This window comes from Saccopteryx leptura, chromosome 2 (assembly GCF_036850995.1).
Source record: "Saccopteryx leptura isolate mSacLep1 chromosome 2, mSacLep1_pri_phased_curated, whole genome shotgun sequence".
Lineage (NCBI taxonomy): Eukaryota > Metazoa > Chordata > Mammalia > Chiroptera > Emballonuridae > Saccopteryx > Saccopteryx leptura.
Genome location: NC_089504.1, coordinates 101,061,396 through 101,077,370, shown reverse-complemented (window position 1 = coordinate 101,077,370; position 15,975 = coordinate 101,061,396).

Genomic DNA, 15,975 nt, shown 5'->3' with positions numbered 1-15,975 from the left:
TGTGGGGCCCCTTCAGAGTGCAGGGCTGGCCACGGCGGGCGCCCGTGCAACGTTTCCGGTGGACCCTCTTGCCCTCTGGTCACACTCGCGTGGTGGTGGTGGGGGTCGTGGCCCCATTTCAGACTTATTGCTGCGACTCCCTGAAAGCGTGGACACCTTGGACCCACTGCCCGCTGCTGGAGCACGGAAGCCTGGGGCATGCACGGAGCCTGCAGCCTGTGTCTGTAACCGGCCTCTAGCCCTGTAATTCTCCGGATGACCATTTTCTTTTTTCCAGCAAAGGGACAATGACACACACCCAGGATCTCTGGAATGGAAGGCTCGCTCCTGCTCCTCCAGGGAGCCCAAGTGCAAACCCAAGGGTGAGGGGCCTTGTGCAGGCCGGGGACAAAGGCGGAGCTGGGGAAGCTCTTCCAGGAGGGCGGCATTTCCCAGCACGTGCTGCCAACTGTTGCAGAAAGAAAACCCACCACCCCCGGCAGAAGAAAGCGAGGAGCCCTGTGCGTCTCCCCACAGGCCGCGGCCTCCCTCCTTCCCCGGCATTGTTCCCCCTGCGGCAGCAGGCCCGCGACAGCTGGGTATCACTAACAGCTGCTTTTTCCTAGGGTGAAATTAAAAGATTAGAGGCTGTGGGCACGTGCTGGCCTCAGGAGCCCAAACAATGCTTGATTTAGGGTGAAACTTGTCTGGGGATGCGGACAAAAAGTGGAGACTCCGAGTTGGCCAGGGGTCAGAAGGGAGGGCTGGCTCAGCCGGAGACAAAAGGCCCCGGGAGGGGGGAGGGGCGGAGGGCTGGGGGGGGCCCGGGGGGCCGAGTGAAAAGAGGCCTCGGCAGCAGCTGCTCCGGCTCCAGAAATTTGAGACGGGTCTTTTCACAAACACAAATGCGGGAGAAGAATGGGGGCCCGTGCTCAGCTGAAACGGCTCGTTTGCAAATGAAAGGGAGATTGAGGGCTCTTACATTTTCCAAGTTTTCACCTAAGAGGATGGAAAATGATTAGTGCCCCGAGAGCACGCGGCAGGCAAGGAGTGTGCCGGGAGCAGATGGGGAGCCGCTAGGCGCAGTGCCTCTGTGTTTACATAACAATTGTGGGCCCGCCGGTGAGTGCAGGAGCCCTGCCCCCCCCCCCCCCCATGCTCAGTGAAGACACGAGGCCTGCTGGCCGCTGGACTTCCACAGGGGCAGGTCCAGCCGCGGTCTTGACGGCAGCCTGAGCGGGTGCGAATGTATGCATCGGGCTAAATTAAATACATTCATGGCCAAAAAGCCACAGATGACTGCCACCAGGAAGGCAGACCCGCAGGTCATAGTCCCCAGGAGGCACCTCTGACTTCCTGTTTCATCTTGGTGACTGGCGATGGCAAGGTTAATCGTCATCAGAGGGGGCCCTGGCCCATCCTGAATGGTGAGAAGGGTTTAGCCCCAGAAGCAGGACCATGGAAGAGGCTCAGCCACTGGTGCTCACCCCCAACAAATGATGCAACAGGTGCAACCTCTGGGCATCTCATATACCCCCGGGGTCCGAGGACAGGGCCCTTGGGTTTGCATTCTTGCCTCACTTCTAGAATATTCCTCCCAAGAAGGCATAGCATAGACTCAGCAGGGAACCAGAGGGAGGCAGCCCATCCCAGAGATGTCTGCTGCACTCCTGCTGCCAGTCACCTTTGCGGTGCCCTTCCTGGTGAGGCATTTTTTCTCTCCATTGAGTCATTCCTTATTACATCGTCACATTCCATAAGCTGCCCTCCCCCAAAGTTTAAGTTTAAGGTCAGTTTAGCTGTTTTGTTTTGGTTTTCACGTCTGCCTACATATTTGTGCCACGGGGGAAGGTTATTAAGAAACGGCGAGGACCCCTCCCAGAACACCTCCATTGGAATTCCTGGGAAGGGGGTGGTTTGATTATGTGCTCAGGGTTGCAAAGGGCTTCCTGGAAGGTTGGCCTCAGTGACCCTGTTATGTTCTTAAAACAATCAGGGACACGGCTATCTCAGGGGTGGTCCCAAAGGCAGCTCCAGTGTCGGGTCAGGCTGGCAGAGGCTTCATGACACCAGAGCCAATGCTGAGAGCCAGGTGTTCTGGCCCCAACTCTTGCTCCGAGAGGGGCCAGTGGAGCTTCCCCTGTGAGGGGCAAGGTGTGAAAACACAAATTCTCAGATGCTGGCGGCAGGAAGACTGGGCGTCTGTGTAACCCATGGATCCTGATGGAGCAAACCCCAGGGTTTCCCCACCAGCCCCACTGCCCAGAGCCCCCTGGTGAGTGTTAGTGCAGAGCAAGAACCTCTAAGAAGTCTTCACGAGCCCTTTCCTGGGGATTTACTGCCCAGAGCCCCTTGGTGAGTGTTAGTGCAGAGCAAGAACCTGTAAGAAGTCTTCACGAGCCCTTTCCTGGATTTACTGGCCTTGGCGGGTTAGCACAGTCAGTTAAGAAAGTCCACCTGAAATGACAAGGTTGTGGATTTGATCCCCGGTCAGGGCATACAGAGGAGGTAACCAGTGAATGCACAACTGAGTGAAACAACAAATGAATGCTTCTCTTCCCCTGTCCCTTTCTCTGTCTCTAAAAAAAAAAAAAAAAAAAAAAAAAAAAAAAAAAAAAAAAAAAAAAAAAATTAAGCCCAGGGTGGGTAGTTCAGTTGGTTAGGGCGCAAGAGGTCGCTGGTTTGAATTCCCAGCCAGGGCACATACAGCAGCAGCTCAGTGTTCCTGTCTCTCTCTCCCTGCCTCGCTTTCTCTCTCTCTCAAAAAAAAAAAAAAATACTAAATTGATTTCAGCAAATGTTAACCATTTCTCCTTTTCAGGATTTCTGGGGCATACTCATGCTATCTTTGCTTTCTGTTCAGAATGCACCACTGGCTGCAGGTTTTTACACAGTCAGATGCAGTAAGATGGTTTTCGTAACACAGAATGGAACCCAGAAGAACTGAGCTGGCTTGCCAGTGACTCTGCCCATGGTAATGACCACGAGAGGTGGCCGGCTGTGCCAGGCTCTGTGGAGGTGGAGGGGACATCCTGTCCAGAGGCTCTGCCTCCAAGTGAGTTATTTAGAGATAGTCACCCCGAAGGCACCTGCATGGGCCCTCCCTTGCTGTGCAGTGCTGCGGAGGGCCACACCAGCTCTGAGATGGCTGGGGGCAGATGCAAGAGGGTAGAATGAGGCCCCTTGCCTGGGCCTCTGGTCCTGTCTCAGTCTCACTATACACTGGCGGCTTTAACAACAAACATTCATTTTTTCACAGCCCTGGAGGCTGGAAGTCTGAGCTCAGGTTGTCGGCAAGGCCAGGTTCTGGTGAGGACCCTCTCCCTGGCTTGCAGATGGCTACCTTCTCACTGTCCTCACGGGGCAGAGACCGAGTTCTGGGCTCTTCCCACAAGGACACTAATCTCAGCATGGCAGCCCCACCCTCACCACCTCACCTAGACCTAATCACCTCCCAAAGACCCAACCTCCAAATATCATCCCATCTTGGGTTAAAGCTTCAGCCTGTGAATTTTGGAGGGATATGTTCAATATATGATCGGTTCAGACAAAGGAAACTTGCTGGATGTGTTTCCAACGTATCTCATGCAAAACTTACTCTCACATGTATATGAACTACCTTTGCACACCACATCCAGGAGAGGCAGGGCAAACTTTGGGGAATTGTTGGTAACCAAACTAAAAAAAATTAAGAAAAGTCATGATGAGAGGAGCGTTATCTTGCTAGTCTCTGACGAGGCAATTGTCAATTCTCCAGAGAGAGAGTTCCACCCCACAGCTCGGAAGGTCACAGGACACATTGTGTGTGCAGCCATGAGGGTCCCTTTGTCATCCTGTCCTCTCTGAAATCCTTTTCTTGCTGAGATACTGCCTACACCACTGGGAGAGGCTGCGTCCCTGGCACCTTTAAGGAAAGGGAGGAGCCAGTGTGAATGCATCCCCCGCCCTTCGTCTGCCTCTGGGGTGGCCTCGGTGATGAGCAGGTTTGGGGGGGCTGTTGGTGGGGTAGCCTCACCAGTCTGGTTGGTGGTATCCCTGGGGCTCAGCAGTGGCCCCTTCTCAGGGCCTAGGGCAGGCCGTAGGGCATCATGGGCTTTTGTGGGTCCCAGGACACAGGGTCCTCCAGTGCAAAGGCCCAGCTACTGGTGACAACACTGGCTGGAGCGAGGGCCTGTTTGTGAGGTGCTGGCTCTCAGCCTCTCTGGAGGCAGGGAAGGCAGGCTGGCCCAGTGCTGGCTGCCCACATGGGTCCGGAGGCGGGTTAGTGGGGGGAACTGGGACAGAGCAACTGCCTCCAATCCAGACATGGCCCGAAGGACGCATGGAAGGACACACCCTTGTGTTACCTTTCTCCACACAGTACAGGTCCCTCAGGTGGGCTCTGTGCATGTCACTGTCTGTCTGAATCCGGATTTTCTTTCTGCTGTAAAGCTTGGCGCTCATGTGTAGCAGCCAGGGGCAGAGTGAGTCTGCATGGTCCAACGATAGCAACTGCTGTGAGCTACAAAGAACAGCATTGACTGAGCAGGGGTCCTCGTCCCACAGACTCGGTGAGGCAAGCAGCCCTGGGGCAGGAGATGGAAGGATTCAGTCTGAGTTACTCAGCCCGGCTCCGTTTCCTTGTCTGAGAGTTGATGACATAAACAGCCCACCACTCTGCTGTGGCCACAATTCCAGCTGCTTGCTGGGTGCCTCCAGAGGCCACATGACACCTGCCCTTATTGAGTGTGAGGAAAGACCCACTGGGAATTCACACTGCTCAGAGATGTTCGTCACAGGCACATTGTGATACGCATGGGGTCTACATGTGGTAGAGCCCTGTGCTTAGGGCCTGGGTGGGGAGGCCCCCAGTGAGCAAAGCTGAGGAAGCCGTGGGTCTTGTCCCGTACCACACCCTATGCCTGGACCCCAGCTCCTGGCTCCTGGCCCAAATCTCTTATTTCTAACCTCACCAGGAGGTCTCAGAGAGCTGACAGGCATGTTACCAAGTGTTCCCCTCTGACATGGCACACAGAGACAAGAAATGCCCGGAGGTGCAGAAAGGTCTCCTCCATTTCAGCGTGGTCCCTGCCTGTCACTGCTGACTCTGGGACTCAGAGCTGGAAAAGCTTTGGTCTTTGCTCCAGGCCTCGAACTCTGGGCAGAGCTGGGAGCAGCCGGCATGGGCAAGGCTGGCCGGCTCTGGAGGGGGGAGAGGCCGCTTCCTGTGTGGCCTGGCTTCCGAGGGCTCTTCCTTAACGGGCCTCGGAGGCCTAGGGAAAGGCCCTAGGGATATCCGGACAGATGGAAGCTGGAGCAGAGGCCTACACAGCCCCGAAGGAGGGTCCGGAGCCCGGCAGCCTGCACCCAGGCTCTGGAGGAAGTGTGGGCTCCTCTCAGCAGGGTGCCATCTCTGTGGCCCATGCAGCCCAGCTCACCCCCCACCCCCCCACGACGCAGTGGTAGCAGCAGTACGCCCTCACACACCAGTGCAGCCTCTGAAGGTATCACTCCCCTGCTGATCAGCACAAGGCTGGGCTCTGAGAGCTGAAACTTAGCACCTATTTTTCTTTTAAATGATAAAGCACATGCTGTGCTGTCCCTTTGGCCTCAGAGTGGGATTAATTATACTCCAGGTTCCCATTGTTCCCAGGACGGCCAAAGCTAAACAGGCTCTTGGCAGGGGCGGGGCCCACAGTGCCCATGTGCAATCCCTTTCTCTCTGGTGCAGAGGTGCAGCCAGCAGCAGCCTGGCAGGCGTGTGACCTGTGGGAAGGCTGGGGGTAGGGGGGACTGGGCAAAGGTCTGTATGGCCGTCTTTCATCCCCCAGCGCTGCCTCTCCACAGCGGCAAGCTCTGCTGGGCAGCAGACGCTCCCTGGAGAGCAGAAGAAATCCTCCCATAGAGTGCAAGTCTGCTTTCCAGACCCGGTGGGGGCCAGCACACCTGCGCAGGCCGGGGGGCAGCTGTAGCAGCTCTAACATACGCCCATCTGTTTTGCGCCACCCCTCCCATTGAGTGGTGGTGGTGGGGTCTCTGTCCACATTCTCCCCTGACCTTGAACCCTGGCCCCCCTTGAGGCCTGGTGCTCTCTGGAACCCTGAGCCAGCACGTGGGAAGTCTTTCCACCTCATGCAGCCATGGCGACAGGAAGCAGAGACTGGGCACTGGGGCGAGGGCAGGGAGAGTGCCCTGAGACCGCCACTGAGACCCTGCAGCAGACCCACCCAGCTGAGCCCTCCCCGAGACCGTGAGCATCAGAAAGTGCCTGAGGTTGACGTCAGACACGCAGACACTCAGTTTTAGGGGAGCTTTGTTTTACGCTCACAGCCACAGAGAGCAGAAACCCCTGTGCTTCTGATCAGGACCCCTTTCCGCTCCCGACCCAGAGACCAAAGGCTCCCCTGGACGGCCAGGGAGGCTTCGACTCTGTGCCCGCGGGCCCTCTCCGCCCCGCTGCCGTCTCTCTTGCTCTGGGCCCCACGCTGCTTATTCACAGGCCTCTTTGCTGATCCTCTTCCCATCCCTCCTGCGTTTGGAGCTCCAGCTGGCGCCTTGGCAGCTTACACAAGACGCTAAACAAAATCAAGGAATTGGGCAACCTCGGTAGTAAAGTGGGGGGAGGAGCCCAAGATGAAGTGGATGCTGGAACTGAGTTAACATTTAACTCTGATTTCTCGGCAGCTGAGTGTCTGTCTCTACAAGTGTTGGCTCTTAATTAAAAAAATAAATAAGTAACAAATCCGAGCCTCTCCTCGGGAGACACCAGTCACTTTCCTGGCACCTGCGTTCAGGAAGATCACGTGTGAACACAGGGCCGAGGAAATAACATCACATTCAGTGCTTCCCCTCAGCGGTTTGTTTTAAACAAGAGAAGTCTTCTCCACATGGAAATCGTTAGTGCCCTTGCGTCATACAGTCTTGGGCAAGATGAATGTCAGTCCTCATACAGCCTTGGGCAAGGTGATTCGTCAGTTCTCCACGGGACAGCATGGCTGCTGGCAACAGGACAGGCCAGGAAGCCTGGTAGATAATCCACCTGGGTGGGCAGGCCCTTGATCGGCACTGATGCTGCGCATTTGGCAAGGACAGGGTGGTGTCCAGAGGATGCCAAGGGTATTATCCTCTGCTTTCTTGACGAAAACCAGGTCCTCGTGCATTACAGCGGTCCAGACTAAGTGAAAAGCTGACAACTGATCCAAATGTCCCATCAGGGCTTTGACTCTGGCCAGGAGTGGGGGGGTGGGGGGAAGGGATGCCTGAGGGCGGCGCTCAGCCCTGCTCCTTCTCCCTTAGAAGGTCTGCTTGGGCTCTGCATGACACCAGGCCCCAGGCTAGGGTCCTCCAGGGGCCTGGATCTGTCGTCTCTGGGGAGGGGACAGCTTGGGCTGTCCCTGTCCTTCTGTAGGAGCTGAGCGAGTCCTCCATTCCTTAACACCAAGGAATGGGCTGGGCCTCCACTATAGCTAGGATGCGTCCACTTCGTGCAAGATGCAGGCATGCACCGTGCACATGCTTTGATGCATAATTTCCCTGACCTGACCTGGGGATTCCATTGTGGAGTTAGACACATCCCTGCCTTGGTGGCTCCCTGCCCTCCCCTAGCCTGCCCACGCCTACAGAGAGAAAGTGGCAGGCAAGGAGGCTTCTCCTGGACACTGGAAAGCCTTTGTGAGCTCTGTGCCCTATGCTTCTGTGGTGCGAGGGGCCTGGGGGAATGGGGTATGGAGGCTACACCTTGGGCCTTCAGCGTCCTCAGAGGGGTTGCGTCCAACTGGGCAGAGCATTGGGCCTGGCAAGGGGGCTCAGGGGCCGTGTGTGCAGGGCCGTGGCACCCTGTGGGACTCTCAGGGGTTTCTCTGAGGGCTTGGCCCTGCATGGAGCTCAGGAACTCAGTGAAACTCTGGGGTGGGGTGGGGAAAGTTCCCAGACCATGGAGGGGGTGTTTCCCAGCTACCTGGCGCGCTGTGTCTAGCCCCTGACCTGCGGGGAAAGGGAGAAGGCTCCCTGTTCTGCTCGGTGGGGACGAGTGGAGTCGTTCTGTGGTCTCGCCCCGACTCTGTGAAGACTGATACTCATTTGGAATTCTGATTTGTGCCACCTTCGGGGTGACGGGGCTCCAGGTGCCGCTGACTCTGGGGCCCAGGCTTCCCATGTGCTGGAGCTGGGATGCTGAGACTGATTCCAACTGAGGACGTTGGTGCATGTCCCCAGAGTGACACCTGGACAGCACCTTTTCCTCATACCTCTCCCCCACGTCCATGACAGTGTCACTCTTTGGGTGAGGGTGTTGTGATTCAATTACTGTGTTTCTTTGGGCCCCATTCTTACCTGGTCAATGTGAGCACCAGCCTCAGATAACCTGGAACCACTGCTGTCAGAGGGAGGACGGAGAGCAGCCGCGACTCTGGGATGTGCCCCAGGCCCCCCACCCTCCCCAACGAGGGACTTGCTGTCACAGCTTCAGGGAAGGTGGCCAGGTGCCTGTGTCTGTAACCAACCCCCCCTCCCATGCCCAAAGCCATTCCATTCTGGGTGGTCACCTGTGGTGACTGGTAGAGGCAGGAGCACAAAGTGTGACAGGGCAGGGCGGCAGGCTGCTCCCACAGCCAGTGCTGGGCCGCCTCTGTGGGAGTAGCCAGATAGAGAGAGGGGTGCGCATGTGTTGCAGGACCATGGTGTCTGCCCTCCACAGCTCCTGGTGTCACTAAGAAAGGACTTGGAGGCAAAGGAAGGGCAAGTGCCACTGGAGCCCACGATGTCCCCGAGAGGGAGTTGGCCCCTTTGTAGAGAGAAGTCCTGTGTGCAGATCCCAGGCCTTCTCCCCCCAAGGAGAGGAGCCACCTTTCCCACCCAGGGTCTTGGAGAAGGACATCTCCCCGGGGGAGCTCAGTGGAACTTTATTCTGAAGGACTCTGGAATGACAGGGTCTGGGACAGAGATGCCAGGAAAAAGAAGAGCCCAGTGGAGAGCCGTTGTGATTCAGAGCTCGGAACAATTCTGTGACTATGATCAGGGCTGTGTTGCGAGGAGAGAGAAAGGGTGGTAACTAAAAACAGAGAACAACACGCTCCCTGAGAGCTGATAAAACAAGAACAGACATTTAAGAATATGAGCTATTCTGGTTTTCAGATTCTCAGGTGATGTGCTACCTTAATAAAATTTTTAAAAAAGAAATAAATCTGTCTTTTTAGAAGACTTCCAAATACAGAATAATATAAAGGGAAAAGTAAAATTTATTCTAATTCTACAAAGAGATAGCCATTATTATTCTTATTGTTGGTATGTTTTGTTGTTCATTATGGTGATTCTTCTTTTCTCTTTTTTTTATCAAGTGAAAGATGGGGAGGCAGAGATAGACTCCCACATGCACCATGACCAGAATCTACATGGCAAATCCCGTTTGGGGCTGATGTTCTGCCCATTTGGGGCCACTGCTCTGATGTTTGGCAACCAAGCTATTTTAGTGCCTGAGGTGAGGCCATGGAGTCATCCTCAGTGCCTAGGGCCAACTCGCTCATTCAGCCATGCCTTCAGGAGAGGAAGAGAGAGGGGACACAGGGGTGAGGGGGAGAAGCAGATGGTCCCTTCTCCTGTGTGCCCTGACTGGAAATCAAATCTGGGACTTCCACATGCTGGGCCAATGCTCTACCACTGAGCCAACTGGACAGAACCAGTAATTTTTCTTAGATAATTATTATATGCATTTTGATGTCTTTTAAATGTTGGTTATATATATTATAAACAGTTACTAACTACATCAGATTCCTTTGTAAACAAGATTTTTAGTCACTGTGTTATAGGCTATTCTTTTATGTACCATAATTTATATAATAATCCCCTATTATTAACTATTTGGGTTATTTCTAATATATGTTGCATTGACAAATTCTAAGGTGATCTTGTTAAAATATAAGTCCTAGTATTCCTGATTATTTTCTTAAGATATATTCCTAAAAGGGGGATTATAAGGTCATCACATATAAGCATCTTTGAAGCTCTATATTGTAAAATGGCTTTCAAGTATGATTCTACTTAATTTTTTCCTTTGAAAACCAATTGGTTTACCCCTTTTCCATCATTTGCATTGTTCAAATATGCAGGCTGTGCTCCAAGTTAGTCATCTATTTACCTGGGATTTGAGATTGGCTAGGAGAAATTCCATGACTGTATGGCTTTGTTAGCATACAGTAAATATTGACCTCTGTAGCTAGGTGTAAAACCACAGGATTTGTGAATTCAAACCACTAATGAGTTCTGAAAATAGCAGCTCTCAGAACTGAGTTCAGGGTTGGCTTTATTGTGCTGATAGAGGGAAGGAAATATTGCTGACTGCATGGGGACGGTGTAGGCAGGGATGGGCCAGCGAACCGAGGCAGATGAAGATTAGGCGTGAACATTGCCAACTTGTCTGATTTCCTTTCCCCTCTCCTCCCCTCCCTTCCCCTCCCTTCCCTTCCCCTCCCCTCCTCTCCTCTCTTCTCCCCTCCTCTCCCTCCCTCCCTTTCTTCTCTCCTCTTCTCTTTCATTTCTCCTTGCCTTTTCTCTCCCTTCCCCATGTACCCCTCCACCCACCCAATTATCTATCCACCCATCCAACCACCCATCCAGCTACCTACTCAGTCATATACCCACTTTTCCATCCATCCATCCATCCATCCATCCATCCATCCATCCATCCATCCAACCACCCATCTAGCCACCTACTCAGTCATCTACCCATTTTTCCATCCATTCATTCATCCATCCATCCATCCATCCATCCATCCATCCATCCATCCATCCATCCATCCATCCTTACCACCGAGATTTTTAAAAGCTTCCTCAGATTACAGCAGCAGCAAATCCCTTTCACTATTTAAAATATCAGAAAATTTTCACCACTGAACCCAGTGAACAAGCCCTTGACCGCTAGGCATGAGAAGCAGTTATAGAAAACCTGCCTTACGTAAACCAGGATACAGATGATGTTGGTGGGGAGTCTAAGAAACACTTCTCTACTCCTGAGAAAACTAGATATTTTTATGTACAGTGAAGAAAGCAGAAAATGACAAAGGGTAACATCAGATCCTGGGGGTTTGTGAAGTCCATGGGGACCAAATCCACCATTTGTAGAGGGATCAAAGGCCTGCAGACCTTTCTGTTGCTGTGCAGGCAAAGTGAGGATAACTGCAAGGAATCGATCTTAATCCACCATTGTTACCAATGCTTTTCTGGTTTTGACCTCTCTGTTGCCTGGATGACAGTTTTCCTGAGGCAGCTTCCTTCCTGACCAGGGAAGGGAGTCTCAGCACCCTGATGGTTCTTCTGCACCATTTGTTTCTCTCTGGTTTTGTGGTTCTATCGACCAAACGAAATGTTGTAGGAGGATGCTGCCAGGGTCTGGCTTTGTGGTCATGTTACAAATCCTCAAGGGTCATCCTCTGAAGTTGGCCCAGGCTCGTCGAAGATTTATAAACCCTGCACCTGATTCACCAGGCCCTGGGCACCTTTACTGCGGACTCCACACCATGCAGGATGAGCTGTCAATGAGGGTCTGGCTCCAGACACCTGGAATGTCATGCTCACAAGGTGACAAGATGTGCTTAGGAAAGACCCTAGTAAAAATACAAAGTAATGGTACTATTAGTCGGTTATCACTTATCCAACCTCTTCTTTGGGGCTAGTGGGTCACACTTAGCAGGAAGTGGCTCATTGACCTGAGGCCAAGGGGGTCTGAAACATCATCCTGGGGTCAAATGGACATCGTTGGGACCTTTGAGTTGAGGACTAAAATAGAATTTCTGTCTAAAGTTAGACAAAGAGTCATTTCTTTTCTAGGTGCCAGAGTGGAGAGGTCAAGACATAATCCCTGTCACACTTGCTGGAGAGTAACAGGTTTTCATCTCACTGACCTAGTTATGGAGGCAGCCACATTGGTCATTAAAACAAGGAAGATACAGACCTGCCAGCGGCGGAGCTGACAGGTCAGCTCTGTCCATCACAAAACCACTAGAAAACTAGCCAAGGAATCTGTACTATCTCAGATAGAGTTGGTCAGTTTCTTGGGCAGAAATTTGTAGTCAAAATACCTAGAAAAAAAGATGTTGAGAGGAATACGGGGGAGGAGGGATGCTTTTGGGGAGACACTAGAATCTTTGTAAACACAATAAATAAATAAATTTAAAAAAATTATACCTGGAAAAAAATAGTGGCATCAAATGGGCAGTGGGACCGCGGTGGCTGGACAGCGAGGTGCGGGGGCAGCCCCGGGAAGCTGCAGAGCGAGCAGGGAGAGGGGAGCGGAGCCAGAGACAGAACAGGATGAGTGGGAGTGGGAGGAGGGAGCGGCCAGCCTCCCCGTCCTTCCGGGGATTAAGGTGGCGAAAGGCCAGGAGCTGGACTTTAGAGACGCAGGGAGAACTCAGACAGAAGGAGGGTGGCGTGGGGAGACAAAGCTGGGGGGGAGGGAAGAAGGGAAGCAGAGAGTGGGCACAGGACCCGTGCGAAGCAGGCTCTCTCTCACCAGCCCAGGCTGTGGCTCAAGGGTGTTCTCACTGAGCCCACTGTGGGGAAAACTCCACAGCAGGTTCTGCAGGAAGAGCCATCCCTGCCGTCCCACGAAGTACCTGGACAATTGTGAACAGCTTCCTCAGGTGGCTGCACGCCATGTGGGAGCTCAGCAGGACGGCCCTGTGACAGGTGCCGCGGGACTACACTTGGGCTCGGGTCCCTGCTGGTGCTGGGCCAGGTGGCGCTGCGTCTACACACCGCACTCTTGAGCTGCAGGGTTCTAGTCTAGACGCTCTTAATACAAGCAAAAAGAAACCTGTAAATTTTGAGTGCCCATTGGAGTAGGAAAAGCTCTTCAATGTTCTCTAACTTCCATAGGCATGCTTTTTGCCTCCCCCCCTCCCCCCCAATGGCGGATTCCTTAGTATCACTGGCAACCAGATGTGTATGCAAAAATGTCAGAGAGAAGTCAATTAATGACCGATGGACTGGATGAGGTCAGAGATGTCCCATGCAAACACTCGTCCCTGTGGGGCAGGCTTTACCGTTGGGTAGGCCGGGAGGTCAGTTTTCCCATGGGCACCCCCCAAGGGACTTCCTGCTTTCTCCCAGGATGGGCTCTGGGTTCTTAGGACAGCTGCTGCCAAGGGAGGGTGTCGTGCGCTGCGCCCCTCAGGCCTGCCCCTCAGGCGCTCCCCGTACCTGCGCTGAGTGTGTCACAGACACGCTCCATAGCATCCTCTCCAAAGTTGCCATGTGCTTCAGTCCCTCCGTCCTGACGGAAGCCAGTGGTCATGTCCTCACATCCACACTGTCTTCTCCTGTCCACTGTCTCTTCTCCACAGACCATCTCGTTCTGCAGGATGGTGGTGTCCAGCCGCTGTGACACAAGTAATGTGAGAAGCAGATTTTTCCTGCTTTTGACACCTACCCTTGTGCTTTAGGATGTGATTGGCACCACTCCACCCACTGTGACGGGAAACACAGACTTACCCACTTACAGGATCCACCTGTCCTCACATGCAGTACTTTGAAGTTGGCTTTGTGACCTGACTGCCTCTAGCACCCTCCATTCCAGACTTCTCTTCCAGTGCCATCCAAGCTCCATGTAGTCTTTCCAGGTGGCCCATGGCTCTGCAGGGTCCCCCCCGCCCCCATCCCTTCTGGACGCCTTCCTCGGTCAGAGCCGCCTGGCCACTTTGCACATGCTGTGCTGTCCCTGCCATTTCTGAGCACTGCCTCTCCCTGTTTCCCTTTCAGTGGGAAGGTCCTAGGGTGTGCAGTCACTCACTGCCACCGTGCTCACCTTCGGCTTTGTCTCCACCTGAGGCCACCTGGCTGCTCGCTCTTACTCTCAGCACCAGAAGTGATCTCTGTTTTGGCCCCTGTTGTGTCGCAATGTGCAAAAGAGCACAATTACTCTACCATGTGCTCATTAAATGGACAAGGAAACATTCTAAAGTGTAAGTTCATCAGCTGTGTCTCCGGTTAGAAGACAGAAAGCTACTACCTTGTCAGAAAAGGGACCTTCTGCAAATGACCCTGGACTAACTGAGCAACAATGTTTAGCGTTTGCATTTTACATGGACTGTTAACTTGAGGGACTCTGCAATGGTGTGAGGACTTTTGTGTCATTTAGAAGGGATTACAGAAGGTTTAGGATTCTTGAGTTTCCCTAGTGAATCCCTAAGGAGGCACCAAGCATGTTTCTGTCTCCCGCAGCGAGGGCCCTGGAGTGTTCTGATGGGTGACTGTTACAGGACCTGAACTGTGTCTGAACAATGTCTACCTCTGTTTGCACAGGGGGGTTGGAACGGAGGGCGCCCTCTGAGAGTGCTGGGTGGCCACAGCCTGGGGTCCTGCTTTCTCTCTTCGTGCTGGAGCCAGAGCTGAAATAAAAGAAGCATTTTCCGTGCTGCTGGAGAGAGCAGGAAGCGGTGAGGGGCGTGTGGCGAGCAGTCAGGGGCGGAAAACGCACAGTCAGCGCCGGCAGAGACTACTCTGCGATTTCCCCAGTCGAGGCCCTTCGGCTTTTCTTGGAAAAACCCTGAGAATATCACTGTGCTCAGGCTTTACTCTGATGTTGGGTACGTCCCCATGAGGTTGTGTGGGTCTGGCTGGCTGGGTGGGCAGCTCAGCCCTGAGGTCCCCCTGGAGGTGGCAGCTGCAGAGGTAGTTGGTGTGGGTGAGCCTAAGGACCCTGCATATGCAGGCATTCAGGCCTGATCACCCGTGAGCTGGGTGAGGCCATCGGCTGGATTTACCTCTTGGAAGTCCAGCTCATATCCCTGTACCTGGTGTGCACTGGAGGCCTGGGAGGCCTTTGATGGGGTGGCCTGGTCTTACCCCCAAGGTGGCCACTCAGTGCATTGCTTAGGTCTGGGATGACTACATATGAGCTAAAACGGGGCCCACTTCCCTATAGACGTCCATTCCCTGCCTTTATTGCATGCTGCAGGAATGGTTTGGGTTCTGGACCTCTACACACAGTGACACGCATGTGAGCTGTGGTGAGAGAGTTTGGTATCAGTACTAGATGTGATTTGCTTCTTCTTGGTTAGACAAAGTGAGTGAATCCAGGCTCTGCGGGCCTGATGCCTATGCAATTTGTGGGGCCTACTGCAAACAAGAATACTAACTTACTACACAAATTGCCTATGGCAGCGGGCAGGGGGGAGGTGGTGTGTGAAAGTCGGTGGGCACAGCTCGCGGCAGCTCGGACCCCTGACCTTGTCACACTGAAGAGAAAGCATCAGGTTGCTTGTCCATGGCTGAGGTTCCTCTCACATGCAGCGGCTGGTGTGGGGGAAAGGCCTTGGTCTTATTTTCACGTATATCATGTGCGGTTCATACCACTGTCAGTGATGCGGGCCTGGAACCTTTCAGAAGCACTGACAACATGGTCTGACCATCACATCTTTTAAAAAATTATATTGCCGTATGTGACTGCATATAGCAATGCTAAAGGAGACATATAGTAGGAAAAATATTCACAATTCCATCATTCTAACACAAGACTTGTTCTCTTCTCAGTATGAATGCAAGCTTTCAAATAGTTGTAATGGTAATCCTCGAGAGAGGGAGGCCTTTCTAAGAAGACACAACACAAAAACCATAAGTAAGACAACAACAACAACAAAAACAAACCTCCCAAAACAAACATCAAACAAACAAAAAACTGACACACATGATAATAAACAGGAAGGGCAATACACAGAATGAGCCAGATCTCAAAACAAGTCTGGGAAGAACCGTTGCCACTCCAGTTGTAGATAGAGGATGAATCTTCCTAATGTATAAAGACTTCCTACACATCAACAGCAAGAAGGCCGATATAACCCCAAAGGAAAAGGAGTAAACATATTGTTAGAGAGTTCTTAGATGAGGAGGACAAACAGATTTTAAGCGCATGAAGTGGGACCCCACCTCACTCAAAAAAAGACAGACGACCAGAGTTATATTGATGTTGTAAAAAAAAAAAAAAAAAAAAGCAGAATTTTTCCCTTTTCGGGTGGAAGTTGATTG